A 23,982-nucleotide genomic window follows, 5' to 3' on the forward strand; every position below is an offset into this window, starting at 1 on the left:
AGATATAATGATGGATTTCACAAGGAAAACCAGCTGATCTGGTACAGAGACAGAGTAGCCTAGGAAACTTTGGACAAACTGTCTGAGGCAAAGAGATGTTTTCGTTTAGTTTCTGAATTCCCATCCTTGAAGAAGTACCAGGATGTTGTGGATAAGGGAGCCAACCTTGGGGACAGGAGGCCCTGAGTTTAGGTCTTGCCTCTTTCACATACTGGCCATGTGGCTCGGGGCAATGATCTTACCTCTCCGAGTCCTTAGGCATTCCCTAAGCCTACAAGTTGCAGAAAAGTTACTCATCTGAAGCAGGTAAAAGGAATTTCCTCACCAATAGTTCATTAAACCAATGGAATAATGGGTCTAAACAAAAAAATAAAAATCCCCAGCCTTGCAATAAAAAGTCCTTGATAAATGCTTGTTAAATGAATAAATGAGTATAGTCATGCATCTGGAGACAAAGCATGCATGATTTAGAGACATTTGTACAGTGGGGCTCTGACTGAAACCTCACCGAGACCAACTGCCTTATAAGTGTGCTCCATGGGACAGCTAGGTGGCGCAGTGGCTAGAGCACCGTCCCTGGAGTCAGGAGTACCTGAGTTCAAATCCAGCCTCAGACACTTAACACTGACTAGCTGCGTGACCCTGGGCAAGTCACTTAACCCCAATTGCCTCACTAAAAAATTAAAAAAAAATAAAAGAAACAAATAAGTGTGCTCCATTGGTCCTGAGAGAAGCTGGATTGAGGATGGAGGTAAGGTCGGGAGAAGAAAAGGAATATGGATGAGTAACAACCCCAATCTTATCTGGGGACTCAAATCACAGCCTACATTCCTATGTATAAAATTCAGCATATTGACAGGTGGGTACTATCAACCAGCAGGTTAAAAGGATGCTGGTGATTGAAAGTTTTTTTAAAAATATAAAGGGGCAGCTAGATGGTACAGTGGATAGAGCCCTGGCCCTGGATTCAGGAGTACCTGAGTTCAAATCCGGCCTCAGACACTTAACACTTACTAGCTGTGTGACCCTGGGCAAATCACTTAACCCCAATTGCCTCACTAAAAATATATATATATATATAAGTGACATCTCTTTTTGTCCTTTTCTTTTATATAGGAGGTTCATCCAATAACTTTTCCTGACCCAGTTTATTCATTAGAAAATAGAACGAAGCAAATTGAATTAGGATTTAACCCCATCCAAAGCACAGGAAAGTTGGAAGGTACCTTTATTTTTGCTTTATTCTTTTTTTTTAATTAAATAAAGCAGGCTCCTTTAACTTGTTTTAAGAGTCTCATTGGGAATTTTTCCCAGAGATGCTTGCAAAATGTGATTTGTGTACAGTGTGACTATCTGAGAATCTTTAATCTTTTAAACCCCACATAAAACACAGCACTGATCCTTCAGCCCTATTAATTTTAATCAGTACTATCTCTGATTTGCTGTTTCAAGCAAGATTCCTTCAAAACTAACAGGGAGCATCAGAGGAGAATAGGCAGGCCAGAACCATAGGTCATGTGTAATCCAGTCCTGAGGTAGGCCTGGACTCACAGCCAGAGCACCTCTAGGCCTCAATCCAGCTCCTGGGTATTGTCAAAGGTTAGCACCCTGGGCATTTCCCATCTACAAAGAACTTTCCCCTTACTCACAGAATATTTCTCATAGGATATCACTTTCTAGATGGGAGAAGCTGTGTTCTCATCCCCTATGTATGCTCAGTGAGAAGAATAGGAGAAAAAGGCATTGTCTATGCTTGGGCTTTGGAGAGTTAGTGGGGTTGGAGGAAGAGTAAGATGAAAGAAGGCCTTTATGTCGGATGATGGATTGTCTCTGTGTATTGTTTGGAGTGAGGCTGCATTCTGTTTTTTAGTTTAGAGAAGACACTGTCTATATTTGGTTATAGATGAAGCAGCTAGGTGGCATAGTGGATAGAGTGCTAGCCCTAGGGTCAGGAGGAACTGAATTCAAATCTAGCCTAAGATATTTACTAGCTGTGGGATCCTAGGCAAGTCACAACCTCTAGATAGAGGCTTCCTCAACTGGAAAATGGGGATAACAATAGCACCTACCTCCCAGGGTTGTTAGGATCAAATGAGATTATATTTGTAAAGTGCTTAGCACAGTCCCCAGAACATAGTAGGTGTTTAATAAATGCTTGTTCTCTTCCCTCTTTATATTTCTTTAGGGATTCAAAGTTAGATGACAAGTGATTATGTAGGAAGAAGTATAGCCATAAGACCACTAAAGCCCTGAGTGAATTTAAGCTTTTTGAGGGCAGACATTGTTTTGTATCTCCAATGTGAAGCACATTGCCTGGCCTATAGTAGTCACTTTACAAATGTTTACTGATTGGGTGATTGATTGAAGGTATGGGCTTATTCTGAGGTATAGGTTATACCAATTTCTGGCTTTATCTAATAATCACTAGTCTAACCCCCTAGAAGAAATATGATTTCAGCACTGGAAGAAGAAGAGGCAGGCTTTTTTTTTTTCCAAACCATACTAGAAGAAGGAATCACCATTACAACATTCCTGACAAGTGGTCTTCTAGCTCCCTTGAAGAGCTCCTCTGATGGGGAACTCAGTACCTCTCAATGCAGTCCATAAGTGAAACAGATTAGGATGATTGGTAAGACCTCCACATGAGTCCTGGCTCTGCCCAAATTTCAAGGCTAAGATTTCCTTGGATTGTCCCATCTCTTCCCACCAACTGAGTCCCTTATAACCATCTTTAACTTAGATCTTCTGAGGCTGAAAATACCATTTTCATTGAGATCCTTGAAAGAGCCATGCATCCCTAGTCTAGAAAAAGATCATGATGGGCCAATCTGGACCTAAGGAGCTTTAGTTAAGAATTAACTGGGAATAAATAGTTTCTACAGTCTCTTCCAGGTTTAGCTTGATGATTCTATGAGCCTAAATGACAAAATTTAGATACCACCTTGTCAGGGACTAATCAAAACATTTGATGATCTGCCTTAGTGTGTTAGTTTTGAATTTATATTGTCTTTTTGTCCATCTGAACAAAATCTATAAAGTATGTTCTTTAGATCTGGGGTGAGTATAGATAGTAGGGGGAAGAGAAAGAGGGGAAAAATTTGGGTTCAAATGTGGGAGATCTCTAAGCCCAGGGAACCCCATCAGTACAAGGGCCAAGAAGTCCCAGGGAACTTGAGATCTTGGATTGGGGTCCAGGGATGAAGAATACTTAAAATTAGGGAAAAGTGAAAAAAAGGACTAAAGTCAGCTGGACTGGCTCCAAATGGAATAGTTGACTCCAGAAGCTGTCTCCAGTGAACAAAAGCTAAGGCACATGGTTGGATCCTTCACACAAGATTCCATCCCCAGAAAGCTCTCTATTGGATGGATGTTCCTAACCTCATGGAATTATTACCTAAGTGAGGGACAACAGAACAAATGAGATAATAGCATTAACTGACACTTATATGGTGTTTCAAGGTTTGCATAAATATCTACATAAATATCTCCTTTGATCCTCCCAGCAACTCTGAGGTAGCAAGCTATTGTCATTTACATTTATCAGATAAGGAAATCAAGCAAACTTGTGCTGAGGGTCATGCAGATAGTTGTTTTTAAGGCAGAATTTGAACGCAGGTCTTCCTGACTCCAGGTCAATGCTGTTTCTATTATAACATTCTGCCTCTCAAATGAAATTTTCAATGAATTTCCATATCCACATTCAACACACACACACACATACACACAGAGCATGCAACCTTCTTATACAGGTCTACCTTTCTGGATACAGATTTATTTATGCTACTTTGCTGAGCAAGCTAACAATCTCTCTCCCTGAAGGACAGTATTGTACATAAACCTGAGGTTTTATGGAGTCTTCGAGGCCTCTGATAACCTTTTACAATTTTCCCTTGTTAATTAACAGAGCCAATGGCCTTTCCTCAATAGGCACTATGTATTCTTGCTGTGTATCCCCAAAATGTGTGCATTTGGGGAGCTGAAGGCTGTTCAGGGGATAAAGACATTACTCTTGTCTGAAGTCATGAGCCAGCTAGATTCACTGCACCTTGGGGGAAGGGGGGAAGTCAGGATGGGCCAGACCAGGCCCTTAGCTAAGGATTAGATAAGAAAGCTTAGTGGCCCCATAATCTGACACCGAGTAGTTTTTTTGGTCCCCATGCTTCTAATCACCTTAGCCTGGTGTCTTATTTCTGGATTTGTTTATTCTCTTTTCCCTTGTGATTCGGCTTTAGAAAATACTCTCTTATGACCTAGAGTATATATGTGATGGGGTGAGAAGGGGGAGAGAAAAATGAGTGTTTGGAAAGAACTGCCAGAGCTTCAGCAGGGGGAAAGATAATTAAGAATGGTGGGGAAGAGCTCAGGAAGTCAACCAGGCTCAAGGAACAAGAAGGTCACACAGGGGCTGGGACCTTGATGATGGAGTTCAGGGATGGGTTAGTAATAAGTGAAAATGAAAGTTATGGTGGCAAGACTTTTTCCCATTGTACTACATGACTGTTAACCTCATACAGATTCTTCCTTTGCTGAGCTATCCCTGGGAAGATCTACATGTGCCCAGGCTTGCTGCTGAGGGCTGCCACAGAGCCCAGCTATGGGTTATTCCAAGAGGACAGCAGTGACCTGGGCCACAAATGGTAACTGCTGGTGGGAGCCATTTGCTAGTGAAGGATGTTTGCTTATGAGAGATGCCAATAGGAGGGAAGTTACCCTAAATAAGGCTGAGGAGACCTCCCTGGCCTCATGTCTCCATGATTTGCTACCATCCGAGAGTGAGCTACTCCCTTTGTCTACTTAACATTGAAGAGGGAAGAGTACAAATGTTTGATTTTTTTTATCATACTCTTTACAGAGAAGAAAGGATGACAATTTTCTTCTATCAGGAAACTTGATAGGATAAGATGCCTAGAAAAGCTTGAGACTTCATGGAGATAGTAGATTTAGCATGAGGACCCCTTTCTAATGTCAAAAACATCAGGTACCCCATACAATAATAGTTATGCCCTCAGTATTTGTTGCTTAAGAAAACACTTGCTTTGATACTTTGATAGAGCCAATCTATGTGGATATTATGTCCAGTAATGTGGATATACAGATTATCACCAGTCCACACATGCCCTCCCTGTTTGCTCTTGGTTTATATCTGCCCATAAATGTTCAGCAAAAGCTCCACCTGTACTGGGGTGGGGGTTTCTAGGTCCCAACATTGTATTGATAGATAGAACATTTATTAAGCAATTATTATTTGTCAGACACATTTCTAAATGGAGATAATACAAATACAAGCAAAAAACAGAGTTCCTACTCTTTAGAAGCTTATATTATAATGGGAGAAGACAATACATAAAATGAAACTGGAAGGGGTAGGTGCTAAAGTTCCTAAGTTGGGACAGGGGCAGCTAAGTGGTGAAGTGGATAAAGCACTGGCCTTGAAATCAGGAAGATTCATCTTCCCAAGTTCAAATCTGGCCTCAGACACTTACCAGCAGTGTGACCCTGGGCAAGTCACTCAACTCTGTCGGCCTCCATTTCCTCATTTGTAAAATAATCTGGAGAAGGAAATGGCAAACCATTCTAGCATCTTTGACAAGAAAACCCCAAATGGGGTCACAAAGAATTAGATGTGACTAAAAATGACTGTACAACAAATTGGGACAAGGTAGAAAGTCCAGAGAGTCGGGAGAGGATCTAAGGGTGAAGAGAGCATGAATGTCCTGGGCAATTGATGAAATAGTGGTCCTCAGTCCAATGGTAGATCTCTCCAATCAGAGGAGAGGGCCCAGGGGCAGCAGTATCTCCAGAGTGAACAAGCTGTTGGGGAGTAGGTGGAAAAGTCTAGAGAGACAAGAGTTGAACCAAGAGAAGAGCAGAACAAAGAATGGAAAATAATAGAGTATACAGGGACCTGTCCATTTTCTTTCCAAGCAGACATTTCTTGGCCAACATCCTTCACAAGCTTTTGCCATGCAAGGCCACATTTGCAGGTGTTCATGTTCATCACACCTATTTCCACTGCCCTTTAAGTGGAGATTGTAGAATTTCATCATATTTAGCCAAATCACATCATCAGAAGAAAACTAGTGCTAAAAAGGGGTAGGGGTTGGGGAAGGGGCCCTTCAGGGAGGAGCTTGGAGCCTGGAAAAGAAAGGTGAAATTTGCCAAAGGCAACTTAAACAATTAATTAGATTGTGAGCTCCTTGAGAGCAAGTGCTGTTCTCATCCTTTTTTGTATCCTTATCACTTAGCACAGTGTCTGACACTTAATAAATGCTTATTGATTTGTTTACTTAATAGTTTTCCTTTTCCTTTTCAATTTTTGGGTCTAGGGGGCAGCTAGGTGACACAGTGGATAAAGCACCAGCCCTGGATTCAGGAGGACTTGAGTTCAAATCTGGATTCAGACATTTGACACTAACTGTGTGACCCCGGGCAAGTCACTTAACCCTCATTGCCCCACAAAAACCAAAAACATTTGAGGTCTAACTCATTGACCTCTAGGGGGCAGCTAGGTGGCTCAGTGGATAGAGTGTACTGGACCTGAAGTTAGGAAGACCTGAGCTCAAATCTAGCACTTATTAGCTTTGTGACCCTGGGCAAGTCACTTAACCTTGTTTGCCTCAGTTTCCACATCTGTTAAATAAGCGGGAGAAACTCAAGCATCTCTGGCAAGAAAACCCCAAAAGGGGTCACAAAGAGTCAGACATGACTGAAAAATCACTGAACAACATTGACTGCCATAGATTGTGCAATCAGTTGCCTGGACAATAGATATTCTTCATCCAATTGATTTTTCCTATGTGGATTCTCAAGCAAGTCTTTTCAGTGATTATGGATCTTACAGGAAAGGTTTTTCCATGCAGCAGGGCTTGATGCGATTAGCACAACACATTGTACAAACAAGAGTATCTGAAGGACCTTTCCACCCTCAGTGGTAGTAAAGTGTGGTGGATGGAAAGCATTGACCTTGTAGTCAACAAGGCTTGGGGTTGACTATTACCTCTGATACCTGAACCTAGCTTTGTGATCTGGGCAATTCATTTAACCACTTTGGACCTCAGTTTCCTGATCTATAAAGTGAGGAGGTTGGATTTGGCTTTGGAGATTCCATCACACCCTGTTCTCTAGGGAAGTTCTCTTTGATCTTAACTTTATGATGGACATTTCCATTGACAGTGACAAATACCTTCAGCAAGAGCATCTACATACCAGTTCACTTGCTTGATGTTCAACATCACAGGGGCCATTGAACAAAGTTCTCTCTGTTGTTGAATATCTCAAGGAATCATTTATGATTTTGACACATACCTGGGAGACCCCTTGCCAGAGGAGAATCTTTAAGAAAGTGTTTTGTCCTGTGGAGACAAATGCTTTTTTCATAGTCAACAAACAAAAAGCACTGTGGGATCCTGTTATGTAAACCTTTCACTCAGTTGTATAAAGGTGTGGGCTGCTCTACAATATCATTTGCATAAACTTGCCCTCTTACTTCATCAAAGAAGCCTTTGAAATGTATGTAGATTATTCTCATAAACATTTCGTAGAAGTGTGAATTTAGGTGGGCATATAGAGCTGTAGTTATTGATAGCCCTTGGCTGGCTTTGGGGGGTATGATAATGTCTGAGTCTTGTTTGTTTTGTAAGCCTTTCCTATAGGCTCCTTTTCTAGATAGCTTGTGAGTGGATGCCCTCACCATGCTAAAAGTTGTTTTGCCTCCTACGTGGTCCTCCACTGTGTGCCCTTAGCCTTCTCTAGCCTATCTTCCTATCTTTCTTTGTAGTTTGGTTTTTGTGTCATTTTTCCTTCCCCATGTGGCACCTTGGGAACTGCAATGTTACAAATGTGGCGACAAATGTAATGACTAAAAGGTTCGGTGAATTCAGCAGTTCTTTTAAATGATTTTGTATTTTATTAGTCCCAATGGCATCTACATGCTTTTTAAAAATGGTAATATGTGTATAGTCTAGATGTATTGTTAATTTAGTTTGCAGAAGGTATATTTGCTTATTTATTATATGCAGTCGCTTAAGTTTGCAACAATTCCATAACCCTCCAGGGTCTGTGGCCCATAGGTTTTAATGCTCATTATTTGACAGAAAAAAAAAAAGCACAAAGCTTAGAAGGAAGAGGTGTGGGCTCATGTACCAGCCTTAACCACTGAGTCACTCTCCTCTCTGGCTCTGTTTCCTTATTGGCTAAAGACAGGGTTAGACTATAAGGTCTTTTAGGGGTCTTCACAGTCATTCTGGAAGTTTGTAAGCCAATTATAATCAATAAGAGGCAGAGTGGTAGTGGTGTAGTGGATTGAGAGCTAGTGTTGGAACCAGGAAGACCTGAGTTAAAGTCCTGTTTCTGACCCATACTGGTTGTGTGACCCTGGGAAAATCCCTTAATCTCTCAGTGTTCTATCAACCCACTAAGACTATAAATTGCAGAAAGGGTGAGAACTTACATTGGATGAGTTCTCTCATTTGAGAATTCTCTATACCAATAAATCATAAGTCCAGTCTCAATCACTATGAGCCACTTCACAAATAATAAACAATATCCCTTGAAGTACTGGATAAGAAGAGCATGAGAAAAGAGCTAAATTGATGTTTGTCAAATTGAAAATACACACAAAGGGCAGCTAGGTGGCACAGTGGATAGAGCATCAGCCCTGGATTCAGGAGGACCTGAGTTCAAATCCGGCCTCAGACACTTAACCCTTACTAGCTGTGTGACCCTGGGCAAGTCATTTAACCCCAATTGCCTCACCAAAAAAAAAAATAATAAATTATTAAAATACACACATACACAAACAAGATGATTGCTGAGATTTTCTTGACATAGGACTTTTAGAGAGAATGCTGAATCCCAGAGAAGTTAAGGGAATTAACAGAGACCCACATCCTGAATTCAGGTTTCCTGACTGTAGAGTTATTGATGATACAACATGCTGCTACAGAGTGGGCTGAATCCTTGGGTGGCCTGACAAGTTGTCTCAGTGTGGGAAATAAAAGGGTGGGAGAAGGGGAGGAGGATGCATCTTTAAACAGGTTGTGAGAATTGCTCCTGGGGCTTCAGGCACAGAGGAATAGGACTTAAAATTACCCAACCTTGGCTACTTTCCACCAAAAGGGTCCCATGGCTCATTTTCATGGCAACCCCATTGCCAAGTCAGTGGACCTTGAGGGCATCTACATGACCTGGCATTGCTTGTAGGAAGTCAGAGAACCACATAGCTCTCATCCCACATGTACCTTCTTCCTTTCTGCCTCTGGGTACTGGGTCTCTGACAGTTGTAGGATAAGATCCTAGATTTATAGTTAGAAAGAACCTCAGAGTTAAACCACTGAGTTTAACAGCTTCATTTTACAGATGAAGAAACTGAGGCTTGGAAACTGAGGCCTGCTTGATTTGTCTGGGGGCTGGAGGGGGGACACGGCTTTTACATGCCTGAGGTGGAATTTAAACTCAGGTTTTCCTGAATCTACTGTCTAGCTATGGTCAGCTAGCTATTGAATCATTTTACAGTCATGTCCAATTCTCTGTATCCCCATTTGGGTTTTTCTTGGCAGAGATACTGGAGTGGTTTGCCATTTCCTTCTGTGTAATTTAAGATTCTAAATGTGGATTCTAATCTGTTCCCCCAGTTTTGGGGGAAACTGACTAAAATCACTGATAAAACGAGTTTAGATTTTTAAGGGTTTATTGAAAAATAGAAAGAAAAAGATTTAGAACAGAATTCCAACAGCCTGGCATTCCTATCTTTCCTCAAATTTCCTGTGAAATCCTCTGCCACCACCACCACCATCAAGTCAGGAACCCAAAAAAAGCGAGAGATCTCCGCGCAGGCTCTCTTTCCTCCTTCCTGTCTCCTCCCAGAAAATAGGAGGCTCCTCAAGTTGATTGGCTGGTAGCCTTGATAGACAGCACCCATGAGCAAACCGTCATTTCCTGACACCAAGGAAAAGCCACATGGCCTTGCCCTCTGAGGCATTTTCCTCATGGTGGAGCTTTCCCACAGCAAGTCTCCAGTAGGTGGCATCATTTCAATCATTACACTTCTCTAGTTCATTTTACAGATGAGGAAACTGAAGCAAACAGGGTTAAGTGACTTGTCCAGGATCACACAGCTAGTAAGTGACTGAGGTCAGATTTGGACTCAGGTCCTCCTGACTCCAGGCCATTGCTCCATCCACTGCACCACAAGCAGCCTCAATCTTTTGCTGACACCTAGGAATAGGCAGTGCCCTGCAGGAGGAATACCCAATTGGGGTAGAAGAACTGAGTCTTCATTCATTTACTGTTAGTAAATGTTAGTTAGTAAACTAAATTTAGAGATGCAGAAGGTCACTCAGAGGTCACTTAGTCTGACCCCATCCCCTCTATTTAACAGATGAGAAAACTGAGGCTCAAAGGGGTAGGTGAGTTGTCCAAGATAACCTAGGTTAGTATGTGGCAAAGTTGAGGCATTTGAATGAATGTCTTTTGACTCCAATCCCAATTCTCTCTCTGCTTAGTCCTCATTTCACGGCATAAACAGTTGGACACTTGAAGAGACACTGTTCTCTAATAAGCCTTCTCCTTGCCCTGCCCCACCTCCCAGAAGGGTCAGTCCTTCCTCTTCTGAGTCTCTTAGACTTAAAACTTCCTGAGGGAAGGACTGAGGATGCTCAAGAATATTCCTTGGACTCCTCTTCTCTCCCCAGTCCCTGGAGTGTAGAGTCCCAGCCTTGGCAGGGCTGCCTCTGGGAAGTGCTGAGAGGCCGAGGGAGTCTCTGGCTCCTTAGTTTCTGGCCAGGGCCCAGCTCCATATCTCAAACATAGCTGAGGTCTCTGAGGTTTCTGAGCAAGAGAGTGGGTTTGTCCTCAGCCCTTCAACGGAACTTGTTCTCCTGGCCTGCCCTGCCCCTCAGCTCCACCACAAGGGCTGAGATGACTACAGAGCCAGATGGGAGAGGCTTTGTGGGGAGCCTGGCTTTAGCCAATTCAACCCACACAGTCCCTTTCCCTGATTCCACGGAACCCAAGGTGGGACATTCATTGTCTTTGCTGGAGGTGGGAAGGAGGCCAGATCAGATTGATGAGAAAAGGTGTGAGATTTCACTCTTCTTATTGCCACTGGGCTTATCTAGGGAAGTACCTTTCAAACCCCATCCAAGACTGGATTACCCTCCTCCATGCTGGTCTTCTGAATTTGGGAAGGCTTCTCTCATCCTGGAAGACTTCTAATTATGCTAGCAGTGTTTTCTCACTTGATGCCAGGGAAGGCTGGGTAGCCCTGGTTAAGTGAGGACCCTTACTTCTCATGGAACATCCTCTAGATTTTCTGAAGATTTATTAAGCACCTACTACGTGCAAAGTCCTGTGTTCAGTGCAGGAAATATATAAGGCAAAGGGTATACAGACCCTTCCTTCAAGGAGCTTACAAGTCAATAGTGAGAAAGATATCAATGGGGATCACTATAATGTAAGGGAGAACTGAGCAAAGGGCAAAGAAGAGAGGAGCCAGGCAAGCACGACGTAAAAATTGAAGAAGGGAGGATCACTTCCAGTTGGGGAGGTCGGAGAAGGCTTTGTGGAAGATTTAGCACTAGAGTTGGATCTTAAATGGAGGGACTTCAACAGAGGTAGAAGAGAAGCCCATTCTAGTTTTAGGGAGGGGAAGGAAGCAAGCAGGTGAGACAATGTAACAAAGAGTTGGAAATGTTAGGGAGCTGCATGAATGAGATTTGTTATTGTTCAGTCCTGTCCAACTCTCTTTGACCCCATTTGGGGTTTTCTTGACAGAGATACAGGAGGGGTTTGCCATTTCCCTCTCTAGTTTTTTTTTGGGGGGGGGAGGGGAAGTGAGGGTTAAGTGACTTTCCCAGGGTCACACAGCTAAGTAAGTGTCAAATGTCTGAGGCCAGATTTGAACTCAGGTCCTCCTGAATCCAGGGCTGGTGCTTTATCCACTGTGCCACGTAGCTGCCCCCAATGTTTTTTAAATAAGGGAGTGATGTGGTCTTTTGGAAAATTTCTCAGGTAGTATGTTCAGGCTAGAATAGATGGGGGAAATGGGGGAGAGAAATAAGAGGCGGGGACTATTATTACAATAGTCATAGGCTCATTGACTTAGGGCTAGAAGGGACTTTGGAGATGATCCAGTCCAACTCTTTCATTTTACAGGTGGGGAAACTGATACCCAGATTGGTTAAGTGATTTTCTCAGTGCCACACAGTGAAATGACAGAGACAGGATTCCAACCCAGGTCCTTCAAATTCAGTGCTCTTAACCAGGCACCAGTCCAGAGGTAGAAAGATGAACCAGGAGGAACAGTCTGAATCAGGGTTCAGTTAAATTAAGGAGGAAGAATTGGGATATGAGAGATGCTGGGAGTTAGAAGCTACACTATAGTTCAAGTGATTGGCTATCCCTTGTAAGGGATGGGAAAGAGGTTATAAACCCAAATGACAGGGGAAATTCTAGTCCTTCCCAGCTCTGAGAGTCATGTCTCTATGATTCTCTATCCAGTCTCTAGGAGAAACTGAAATTTCACCTGGATGACAAATGGAAAGTTGGCTACCCCTTAGGGTGCTCAGGTATACTCGATGGACCCAGTAAAGATGACAACAAATGACAACCACCTATCCTGTCCCTTTAAATAGGTCATGGAAATGCTTCCTCCTCCCTTTGCCCTATGGACACTGCCCTACCTCCCCACAAATGACGTTTTTCTACCGTTATTGGTTAGTTTGTCATCCGGTTATTTCTTGCATGTCCCCTACCAGCACTCCCAGGGGCAAAGACCAGGTCTGCCCTCTACCTTCTCTGTCTCCCTGAGTCAGTGAGATCCTTGAGGACAGGGCATAGATCTGATCTTTCTCTGCTTCCCATCAACTGGGAGTTTCCCGAGGGCATTATTGCCCAATCCACTTCTTTTGCCCCCTCTTTATTCTCCATTTTATTAGACTGTGAGCTGCCTGAGGGCAAGTGCCTGGTCGAGCCCTAGTCTGTCTCTCTGGGACTGTGAGTTCCCTAAGGACAGGTCCTATACCTACTCCTGACCCTTTTCCTCATCCATAAAATAGCTGGAGTGCCAAACTGCGAACCTAGGGAGACTTAGTTAATTGCTATTAACCAAATACTTAGAAACAACAGAACTGAGGTCGGGCTGTGATATTAGCTGTCACCTTACCTTGTGGGCCTCAGTTTTAGTATCTGTAAAATGAGATTAGGATAGACCAGGGATCCACAACCTTTTAACACGGAGTTAGTAAGTTCTTTCTGGAGGTAATTTTTTTGTATTATATCTTTTCAAACTCCATTATCATTATTATTTTTGTTGTTACTTTTTTTTTTTTTTAGTGAGGCAATTGGGGTTGAGTGACTTGCCCAGGGTCACACAGCTAGTAAGTGTCAAGTGTCTGAGGCCGAATTTGAACTCAGGTACTCCTGACTCCAGGGCTGGTGCTCTATCCACTGAGTCACCTAGCTGCCCCTGTTGTTATTATTATTACTAGTAGTAGTAGTAGTAGTAATAATTAGTATTAGTACTGATATTATTGTTATCACGCAATTCTAGAGAGGGCACCAGGCTTGGAATTCTGCTTCAAACACTTACTAATCATTTACCCTGGGCAAGTGATAAAAACTTTCTCTGAGTCTCAGTTTCTTCTTCTGTAAAAGAGGTTTGACAATAATAGCATCTGCCTTATAGGGTTGCTGTGAAAATGAAATTAAATAATGTATGCCAAGCATTTGTAAGCCTTGAAGTGCTATGTAAATACAAGTGGCTATTTTGGTATTATTATTATAATAAAAATCTATCTGTGAGTGAGCATACACATCTGTTAATTTGATGCCAGTGATTTTACATCAACTTCATCTGTCCTGGTGAATAGACTTTTAATATTTTATTCAATTTACACAAGCACAGTAGAAAGATGAACTTTTACTGTCTCCAGGAGGCCTCTGCTTTAACCTCACAGAGTTGGGGAAATCACAAGTAGAGCCAGGAGGAGCACTAGTGCTCGCGCTCTCTCTCTCTCTCTCTCTCTCTCTCTCTCTCTCTCTCTCTCTCTCTCTCTCTCTCTCTCTCTCTCTCTCTCTCTCTCTCTCTCTCTGGCCTTTTGGCCCATTAGCAGGATGAGATTATATCAGATTAGCTCATTATCACCTTGCAAGGCAAGAAAAACCTGGCACCCCAATGCAGGGTTTATACTCTGGGGGTGGGTAGGAAGTGCCTGAGACCTCTGGACCTCAAAGCTATTCCCCTCAGGCTCCTCCTTCATTGTTCTTAGAAAGGGATTCTCCTTTCAGTGAGCCATCAAACAGACAGGCACAGACTCTTATGTTTCTTTTAACTGAAAAAGCCCACATATATACTTAAAATGCAAATGGGTGGCTGGGCCTGGCAGCTGCAAACTTCTGACTAGACTGTCTGCATTTTATGTTCTAAGGCTCCTTCCAACCTTAAAATTCCGTGCTCCATATTCTATCAATGAAAAAAATCAATCAACAAACAGCTATTTACCAAACTCCTAACAGGGGCCTAGCACCAAGCTAGGAACTAGGGATATAAACGTTAAAATGAAAGAACCTCTGCCTTCAAGGAGTTTATGTTTTTTCAGGGAGACAAGAACGCAGGGAGTCTAGACCTGGGATTTTACGGGTATTGGCAGCTCCCTCTACCTATACTGGTCAGCACCCAGCACCCTCTCTCCAATTTAGCGTTTAGAGAGTTGCCTCAGGCACTGAGAGTTGTGAGTTACTGGGGTCATGGAACCAGTAAGTGAACCCAGGTCTTCTTGGTTTAGAGAGAAGCTAGCTCTCCTTCGAGATCTACATCTACTAAATAGCTCTCAGTTTCTCTCTTTGTGTCTCTCAGTTTCTCTATTTCTATCTCTGTTTTCCTCTCTCTCTGTCTCTGTCTCTGTGTGTCTTTCTCTATCTCTGTCTCTCTGTGTATTTCTCCTCTCCTTTAATACAACACTCTATGTGTATTTCTCTCTTTCTCTTTCTTTCTGTATGTGTCTATTTCTCTCTGTCTTTGTCTCTATGTGAATCTCTCTCTCTCTCTCTCTCTCTCTCTCTCGGTCTCTCTCTCTGTCTGTCTGTCTCTTTCTGTCCCTTTCTGTCTCTGTGTGTTTCTCTCTCGCTCTATCTCTGTCTTTCTGTGTCTTTGTCTCTCTCTGTCTCTGTGTGTTTCTTTCTCTCTATCTTTCTCTGTCTCCGTTTCTTTCTGCCTTTCCCTCTCTGTCTCTGTGTCTTCATCTCTCCCTCTCTCTGTCTGTCTCTCTCTCTCTGTCTCTGTCTCTCTCCTACTGGTGTGAAATTCATATGCATGTAGTGCCTACCCTGGACTCACCCTCCTAACCTCCCAATCTAACTGGTGGGTTGGCTCCCAAGAAGGGGCTGCTACTTTTGCTCCTCTTAGGGTCCTAGAAGGAATCCATGGGATTGTGCTTTCTGAAAATATCTTTCACTGGCCCCTCTCCAGTGTGGCCCCTACATATGGATTAATCAGTTTACAAAGGGATGTTGGTATGGCAAGGACAGAAGTTCTTTTAAAATCCCAGATTTGGGGGTGCCCTCAGTTCTTGGGTTGCCTGGGTTGAAGCTTAAAGCATAAAGATAATGAGGCACTTATTTAGGGGGCATCCTTGTTTTTTTCTAATTGGAGTCCCCACCAAGTTTACTTCTGTGTATGTATAGCTTTTAGATGAGTCGCTCCCTCACTCAGCTGAGTTAGTTTCTTAAAGGATGGGATGTTTTGGCCTCCCATTCAATATACTGCTTGGCAGGCTCAAGAGGTCACTCCTCATATCTGGCTCCTCACCAGACCCAACTCCTACCTTTATTGGCTCCAACGGTCTCCTCCACTAAGGTTATTAAGGAAGCATTGGATGTCTCTTCTGACCTTTTGAAACTCACAAGGTCATAACCTGGTCAACTTCATCTCCAGACACTCAATCACCTAAGATCAAGAAAGAATAAACACAAAGAGATAAAAGAAACAGAGCTTCCAATCCTTCAGGACCACCTCAAAGCAGGGTGGGAGACAGGGCCTGCTGCCCCTCACCCATGCTCCACATCCCAAGCAATCCTTTTCAATGAGTTGTTTGGGAATAGATAAGTACAAAAAGGAAAAGAACCCAGGGAGGGGCACATTGATCCTTCTGAATGCAAATGCAGTTGTAGCTGACATCAATCCTTCCAGTTCTGAGCCAGGGTGCATTGAAAGCTTGGGGCACAACCTTTACAAAAGTAGAGAGATAGAAAATAAAGTGTTGTGTGTAAGGAAGAGTGAGAAGGTCAGTTTGACTAGAAGGTAAAGCGTATGAAGGAGAATCATGTGCAATAAGACTGGAAAGGTAGGTTGGAAACAGGCTGCAGAGGGATTTAAATGTTCCTTCCAGTACTGGCTTTCTGTCTTCTGTGATTACAAGACTTCCTTCCTGTCATGGGGCGCAGAGCACCCCAGAATTTCTCTGGGGCACACCGAGGAATCTTCTCCTTGAGAAACTAAACCAGAGGACAGACAACACCTAGAGGAACCAAATCGGACTGAGCTAGCTTGGGATTCCTATCCTTCATTCTGGTCTCCCTTACCCTGGGGAGATAAATTTGGGTGTGGCTGCGGCCTTTGTGTCCTGAAGAGGGATCTGTAGCCACCCCTCATCCAATTCCTCTAGTCACTACCAGTGGGGGATGGTCCTCCACTCCTCACCCAATTCCCCCAGCTACCACCAGTGGGGGATGGTCCTCTCTCACTAAAGGAACTTTTCATGGGCAGATGGTCCACCCCCATCAGTCCCCTATAAAAGTACCTTCCAGCCTCCTGTTCCAGGAGATTTGGTACCTCTGAGCCATGTGCTTTCTGCCAAATCTCCCCATGAAAAGTCCAAGGATTTCTTTCATGGTTTCCCTCCCCCCACCCTTCCCTTCCCTTGCTCCTAAATAAACTACCACCTTATTCTAACTACGTTTTGTGTGTAAGAGGGTGTAATTCTTTAAAGAGGAATTCCTAAGAACCCCAACCCCAACCTGTACCCCATTTCCCACCATAACACTTCCTGTCACTAGAGAAAGGAAATTACTCAGACTGGACTCACCCAAAGCCCTAGTTGGGAGAGATCAATCAATCAGTCAACCAGCTTTTTATTAAGCATCTGATATAGTGGGAAAATGGGGTACGGGTTGGGGTTGGGGTTCTTGGGAATTCCTCTTTAAAGAATTACACCCTCTTGCACACAAAACATAGTTAGAACAAGGTGATAGTTTATTTAGGAGCAAGGGAAGGGAAGGGTGGGGGGAGGGAAACCATGAAAGAAATCCTTAGACTTTTCATGGGGAGATTTGGCATAAAGCACATGGCTCAGAGGTACCAAATCTCCTCGAACAGGAGACCGGAAGGTACTTTTATAAAGGACTGATGGGGGTGGACCATCTGCCCGTGAAAAGTTCCTTTAATGAAGGTGGACCATCCCCCACTGGTGGTAGCTGGGGGAATTGGGTGAGGAGTGGAGGACCATCCCCCACTAGTAGTGACTAGAGGAATTGGGTGAGGGGTGGCTACGGATCCCTCTTCAGAACACAAAGGCCGAAGCCACACCCAAACTTATCTCCCCAGGATAAGGGAGACCGGAATGAAGGGTAGGAATCCCAAGCTAGCTCAGTCCGATTTGGTTCCTCTAGGCCTTATCTGTCCTCTGGTTTAGTTTCTCAAGGAGAAGATTCCTCGGTGTGCCCCAGAGAAATTCTGGGGTGCTCTGCGCCCCATGACACATCTATGCTAGGTACTGTTTTGGGGGCCAAGGATATAGTACAATGAAGGGAAACAATTCTTACTCTCAAAAAGCTTACGTGTGCCTCTGACCTCTGTTATGGCTCAGTTTACATCTGGCCTGATCCACCCTGGTCACTGGGTGAGGCATATTTTCAAGTCACAAACCCAAGGAAGGCTCTGTTTCCCACTTGTTTCTAGGTGGATACATTAGATGTTAATTAGATGAGTCTTTGAAGGAAGAAAGAAAGGGGTGTTTCACTGGGAAGTTCACCTGTCTCCATCCCAGTATTTCACCACAGACTTCAGAACAGGCCCCAAACAGTTCTTGACTTGTGCTGAATAAAGACACACCTGGAAACTTTTACTAATACCAGTCCACATCTTCCTAAAGCCCTTCACAATCCCTCTGGTCCAGAGGGCTTCTAAGAGTAAGGACAGGTACTGCACCCCCATGGGGTATCCCAAGGGATGCTTCACAGGGAGCCCAGCTCCTAAAACTCCCTTTAATGCTACCTAGTATTTCCATTGAGACTCTAGTACCCCCTCTGCCTGGCAAAGAGGGATATGTTCCTACTAGACATTGATCAGGCAGACCTGGCCAGTAAACTGTCTTCAGTTTAGTTTAGTTTTAGTTTTAGTTTTAGTTTAGTGAGAGAACCAAGGATCATGCTCTTAAATTTTCTGGTCTCAGGACTCATTTATACTCTTAAAAATTATTGAGGATTACCCTGGGATCTTTTAGTTATGTGAATTATAGCTATCGATATTTACCATATTAGAAATTAAGATGACACACATCTACCATATTGAATTGCTTGCCTTCTTAAAGGGGGGAGGGTGGGGAGGGAGGAAGGAAGAAAATTTGGCACACAAAGTTTTTTTAAATGGATGTTAAAATTGTTTCTGTATGTAATTGAGGAAAAATAAAATGAAAAAAAAACATGAACAAACAAAAAATAAATTAAGATGGCTCGGTTTTATTTATTGACCTCTAAAAGGGTCTTGAGAACTCCTGTAGGTCTGAAGATCACAATTTGAAAACATAAGACTCATTTAAATGACCTAGAGATAGTCAGTCTAGAAAAGAAAAAAAAAATCACCCATTTGGAAAAGTAATTAGACTTATTTTACTTGTTTCCAGAAGGCAGAACTAGGAGCATGGGTGACAGCTGCTGAAAGATTTTACTTTGATATGAGGAAAATATATTTTTTTTACAATTAGAAGTGTTAAGAGAAAGTAAAGTTCCCATCACTGGAGGTCTTTGAATAGATCCTCGATGGGTACTTGTCAGGGAGACAGAAGATACGATTCCTGCTCAGATCTAGGTTAGATTAGATGACCCCTGAGGGTCCTTGTAGGGGTTTTGATTGTGTGGCTCATTCCTCTGACAGTGAGGGGCTAGAAGGGCTAAACAAGACAAGAAGTATTTATTAGTGCTCATGATGTGCTACATACTGTGCTAAGCTCTGAAGAATGGGGAGGGGGGAAGAAGACATACAAATATAAGCAAAAAGAGAAAAAAAAAAAGACATTTTCTGTCCTCACGGACAAAATCTTACCTAATTAAGAGGAAGAGAGCCAAAAGTGGGAGGAGAGGGGATAAGAGTACTTATGGGGGTATGGTGCTGAAGTCCAGAAAGACTGAATCACAAGTGGGAGGGGAATGAAGGTTAGCCCTGCAAAATGGCAGCCCTGAGAGGAATTCAATAATGGGAAGACAGACTGGAAGAATAGATGGCTCTTCTAGGGTGAGGAAGGTGAGACTGCAGCAGAGGCATGAAAAGTCAGGGCACAGCCAGGAGGAAAATCCTAGAGATATTTCTGAATTTGATTAGAAAGAGAGGGAAGGGAATCTGTGGAGGTTCCTGTCAGCTCATGGCTGATATCATTCCCTATTCCAGATGTTGATTCTGCCTATGAACCCCAGCCAAATATCTTAGCAATGCCCTCTGGGTCAAGGCCATCATCCTTTCAACCCAGGACTGGATCTCATTCTGATCTGTGGAGGGAAGGTTTAAGAGAGGCCTCATGGATTGGTCATGTGTGCAAACATCTCTAGTTTCCCCTTAAAAACTCATTAGAGGGCAGCTAGGTGGTGCAGTGAATAAAGCACCAGCCCTAGATTCAGGAGAACGTGAGTTCAAATCCAGCCCCAGACACTTGACACTTACTAGCTGTGTGACCCTGGCCAAGTCACTTAACCCTTACTGCCCTGCCCAAAATATAAAAACAAATAAACAAACACACAAACAAAATGAGTGCTATTGGTATTTTCTGACTATACTTCTCTGGGGATGAGAAGGCCATAGACTGAGAGATTTGAAATAATCCTTAGAGTCCAGAACATTAAATTCTCAAGCTGGCAAGGCTCTTTTTACAGAGGGAGAAACCATAGGTTTAGAAGAAATGACTTGTCCAAGGTCACATGTTGAATCGATGTCCCAGTTAGAATTCGAATATAACCAGATTTCCAATCAAAGCCTCTTTCCACTATATCAGACCACCATGGCACAATTCTTTCAAGATATATTGTAAAGAAAACTGGTTCTGAAGTCAGAACACATAAATTGTAATACCAGCTCTGCTCTTTACTACTCACATGACCTTGGACAGGTCAATTGGGCCTAGAGGAGGGAACTGGACTAGATAACTACTAAAACCCTTCTAAATCCAAATCCAGTACTGAGGATGGCCAATAATTGCTACTTTTTCCCATGTTAAATCCATGTTTCTAATAGTTGCCCTGACAGATATCTTTGAGTTTTCTTTCTGATTCCTTGTAGAAATCCTGATGAGGGGGCAGCTAGGTGACACAGTAGATAGAGCATGGGCCCTGGATTCAGGAGTACCTGAGTTCAAATCTGGCCTCAGACACTTAACACTTACTAGCTGTGTGACCCTGGGCAACTCACTTAACCCCAATTGCCTCACAAAAAAAAAAAAAAAAAGAAAGAAATCCAAATGAATGAGACATCCCAATAGCAGATTTCGTCCAAGATGATCAGGACAGTTTTTCATTTTGTCTTTATATCTTCATGCCTTTCACAGACATGGTGATTAATAAATGCCTTTCAAGGGAATGAATGGATCAAAATAAAATTAATGTTTGTATCCCACTGTGCCCAAAATAGGATGGACCTTCATGTGTCTGAAACTTACCTCTCTTTGCTTAATAAGTAGTCTGTGTTTTTCCTCAGGTACCTTTAAGTTGGAGAAACTCTGGTCTAACTCACCAAGACTGTGTAAAGTCCCAGTGGAGAGAAGCACTTAATTGTATTAGTCATCAGAGTTAATTAACACATCTTTCCTGAGCTCCACAGTGTGCTAGGCCCTGTGCTCCCTTGTTATCTGAGAAACAAGGAAAGGCCATGCCCTCAAAGCCTGGTAGAGACAAAGAAGGATCAGACCCAGGCCTTTGTGTTCAGGAAGCTCCCACTCTGACTGGTAAGGAGAACTGGAACATGGAAAAGAGAATAACTCAAGAGATCATAGAGTAGTGCAGGAAAGGATGGAAGGGACCTTGGAAGTCATTTATTCCATCTCCTCATTTTACAGATCAGGAAGGAGAATCAGAAGTCACAGACATAAAAAATGTCTGAAGCAGCATGCGAACTCAGGTCTACCTAGTTCAAGTGCAGAGCCCTATCATTGTCTCTCAGAGTCTTCTGGATATGAGAAAGACCAATGAAGATTAGAATGGTCATGGAAAATTCTGTGGAGGAGGTGAAACCTCATCTAGTGGGGAGGCAGTAAGAATTGTTCAGTTGTTTCAGTCATATCTGACTCTTTGTGGCTCCACTTGAAGTTTTCTTGGCAAAGATACTGGAGTGGTTTGCCGTTTCCTTCTCCAGCTCATTTTACAGAGGAGGAAACTGAGGCAAACAGGGTTAAGCAACTTGCCCAGGGTCACACAGCTAGTAAGCATTAGAGGCCAGATTTGAACTCAGGAAGCTGAGTCTTTCTGACTTCAGGCCCTGCACTCTATGCACTATGGCACCACCCATCTGCCCAGGAAAGAGAATTGGATTTAGAATCAGATTACTTGGGTTCAAATCTGGCCTCTGACACGATTTGAGTGACATCGGGCAAGTCACTCAATTTCTGTGAGCCTTGGTTTCTCCATTTAATAAAATATCAAGTTTAGGGGCAGCTAGGCGGCCCAGTGGATAGAGCACCAGGTCTAGAGTCAGGAGTACCTGAGTTCAAATCTGACCTCAGACACTTAACACTTACTAGCTGTGTGACCCTGGGCAAGTCACTTAACCTCAATTGCCTCACTAAAAAAAAAAAAAAATCAAGTTTAGATTATATAGCCTTTAAGATCTTTTCTAGCTCTAAATCTATGAGCCTGTGGTACATAGAGAAGTGGAAGAAGAGCTTTACAAACATTCCATTAAGCAAAGAATGGAGAGAAATCATGTTGAAGGATTTGTCTGTCCCTAATGATTCACGAGAGTTTTCCAATTACCTAGATAACTGTTCCACTTGGCCTCTTCACTTTGCCTGTGTAGACACAGGCTCACTGTAGACTGGCCCATTGGAACATGTCTCCCCGCTCCCAATAACATCCCGCCCCTTTGAGGGAGGGTGGGGCTCACTAGCAGTGAGAAGATTGGATTCATGGAACAGGTATGTGCAGAAAGATGATGTCTCAGATAGAGGATCTTAGAGAAATTAAATTAATTCTTGCCTTTGTCAGAACCTCCTGCCAAGATCTTGGTGATTTGTCCACACCTGATGCTTGAAATGTTTTTGAGCTGCAGGATTGCCAAAGACGTCATTTATCACTGTAAAGGGGCTTATGTAAAGCCAAGAAGACATTGCCTGACTTTGGGCCAATGTGCAGAGGGCCAGGCTGGAGAGAATCACGTGGGCAAAAGTCAGTCTACATTTGCCCATCTCTGTTGCCTTCAGGACAACCACTGGCTGCACAGGGAATAGTAGCTTGTGTTTGGCTTTTTCTTAATTTTTTTAAGGCATTTCATAGTTGCAAAGTTATACCCAGAAGAAAGAAGAGAATTGTAGCATCTAGAATGAGAAGAATGACAGCTTCTTTATCTTCTGCCCTCGTCAGATTACACTGGTCACATCTAGGCATCATATTAAAAAGTTTGTTTCAGATAACATACATTTTTATAATATAAATATAATATAAAATATGTTATAATATATTCACATATTGTTTTATATATTTTATAATTCATTTAAATTTTTATATTCAATTATATAGTTATGTTTTACAAAATAAACCCTACTTGGTAGTATGACTTTACTAGTGTTCAGCAGTAGGTAAGTGGGAGTGGAGAAGGTGAACAGTGGGGGTTACCGTGGACTGGATTTGAAAAGGAATGAATGATTCTAGGATGTGGGAGAATGGGATTTTAGAATTGAAATAATAGGCACACAATTTTGAAGGGAAGAAAGTTAATTCAGAGAAGGGGTGGTGACCTAGGAAGGGAGTGGAGCAACTGGTGGTGATAGCAAGAATGAGGGGGGGGGGGGACATTGTTGCAAAAATTTCTAAGTCGCAGGGTTAGAGGAAGAAAAACCAAAGTCTCCAAGCCAAAGAAAATAGGTTTATTGAGAGAGTCTGAAGCAGGGAGAAAGAAACCATCAGTCTTTCATCATCCAAGTGGTTAGGCCATTGGATTTCATCGTTCCACTTAAGATGATGCTACCTTGGTTGTTGGCCACTAAGGTGGAATCCACTGTGCTTGGTTTCTCCTACGTTGGAAACCAGATGATTGGTGTGTGTGTGTGTGTGTGTGTGTGTGTGTGTGTGTGTGTGTGTGTATGTTTTGTTTTTTATGGGGCAATGAGGGTTAAGTGACTTGCCCAGGGTCACACAGCTAATAAGTGTCAAGTGTCTGAGGTTGGATTTGAACTCAGGTCCTCCTGAATCCAGGGCCAGTGCTTTATCCACTGCGCCACCTAGCTGCCCCCAAGAGGGGAAACTAGATGATTGTAAGCCAAATAGATGAATTTCACTTAGATGATTTCTAGACTGGATGGCGATATAGCATTTGAATTTGTTCTCCTAGTATCTGTCTTACTTCCTTCATTATTATTAGCTTAAGCTACTAAAGAATATCTACACATTAAATCACAGTTTCTAGTCTATAGTTAAATCACTTATAACTAAGGGGTGGGAAAAATCTCATTCACAACATAGAAGGAGACGTCAGGATCATATGGAAGAGTTTCAAAGACACAGATTGTGCAGATG

This window comes from Dromiciops gliroides, chromosome 2 (genome assembly GCF_019393635.1).
Source record: "Dromiciops gliroides isolate mDroGli1 chromosome 2, mDroGli1.pri, whole genome shotgun sequence".
NCBI classification, from domain to species: domain Eukaryota; kingdom Metazoa; phylum Chordata; class Mammalia; order Microbiotheria; family Microbiotheriidae; genus Dromiciops; species Dromiciops gliroides.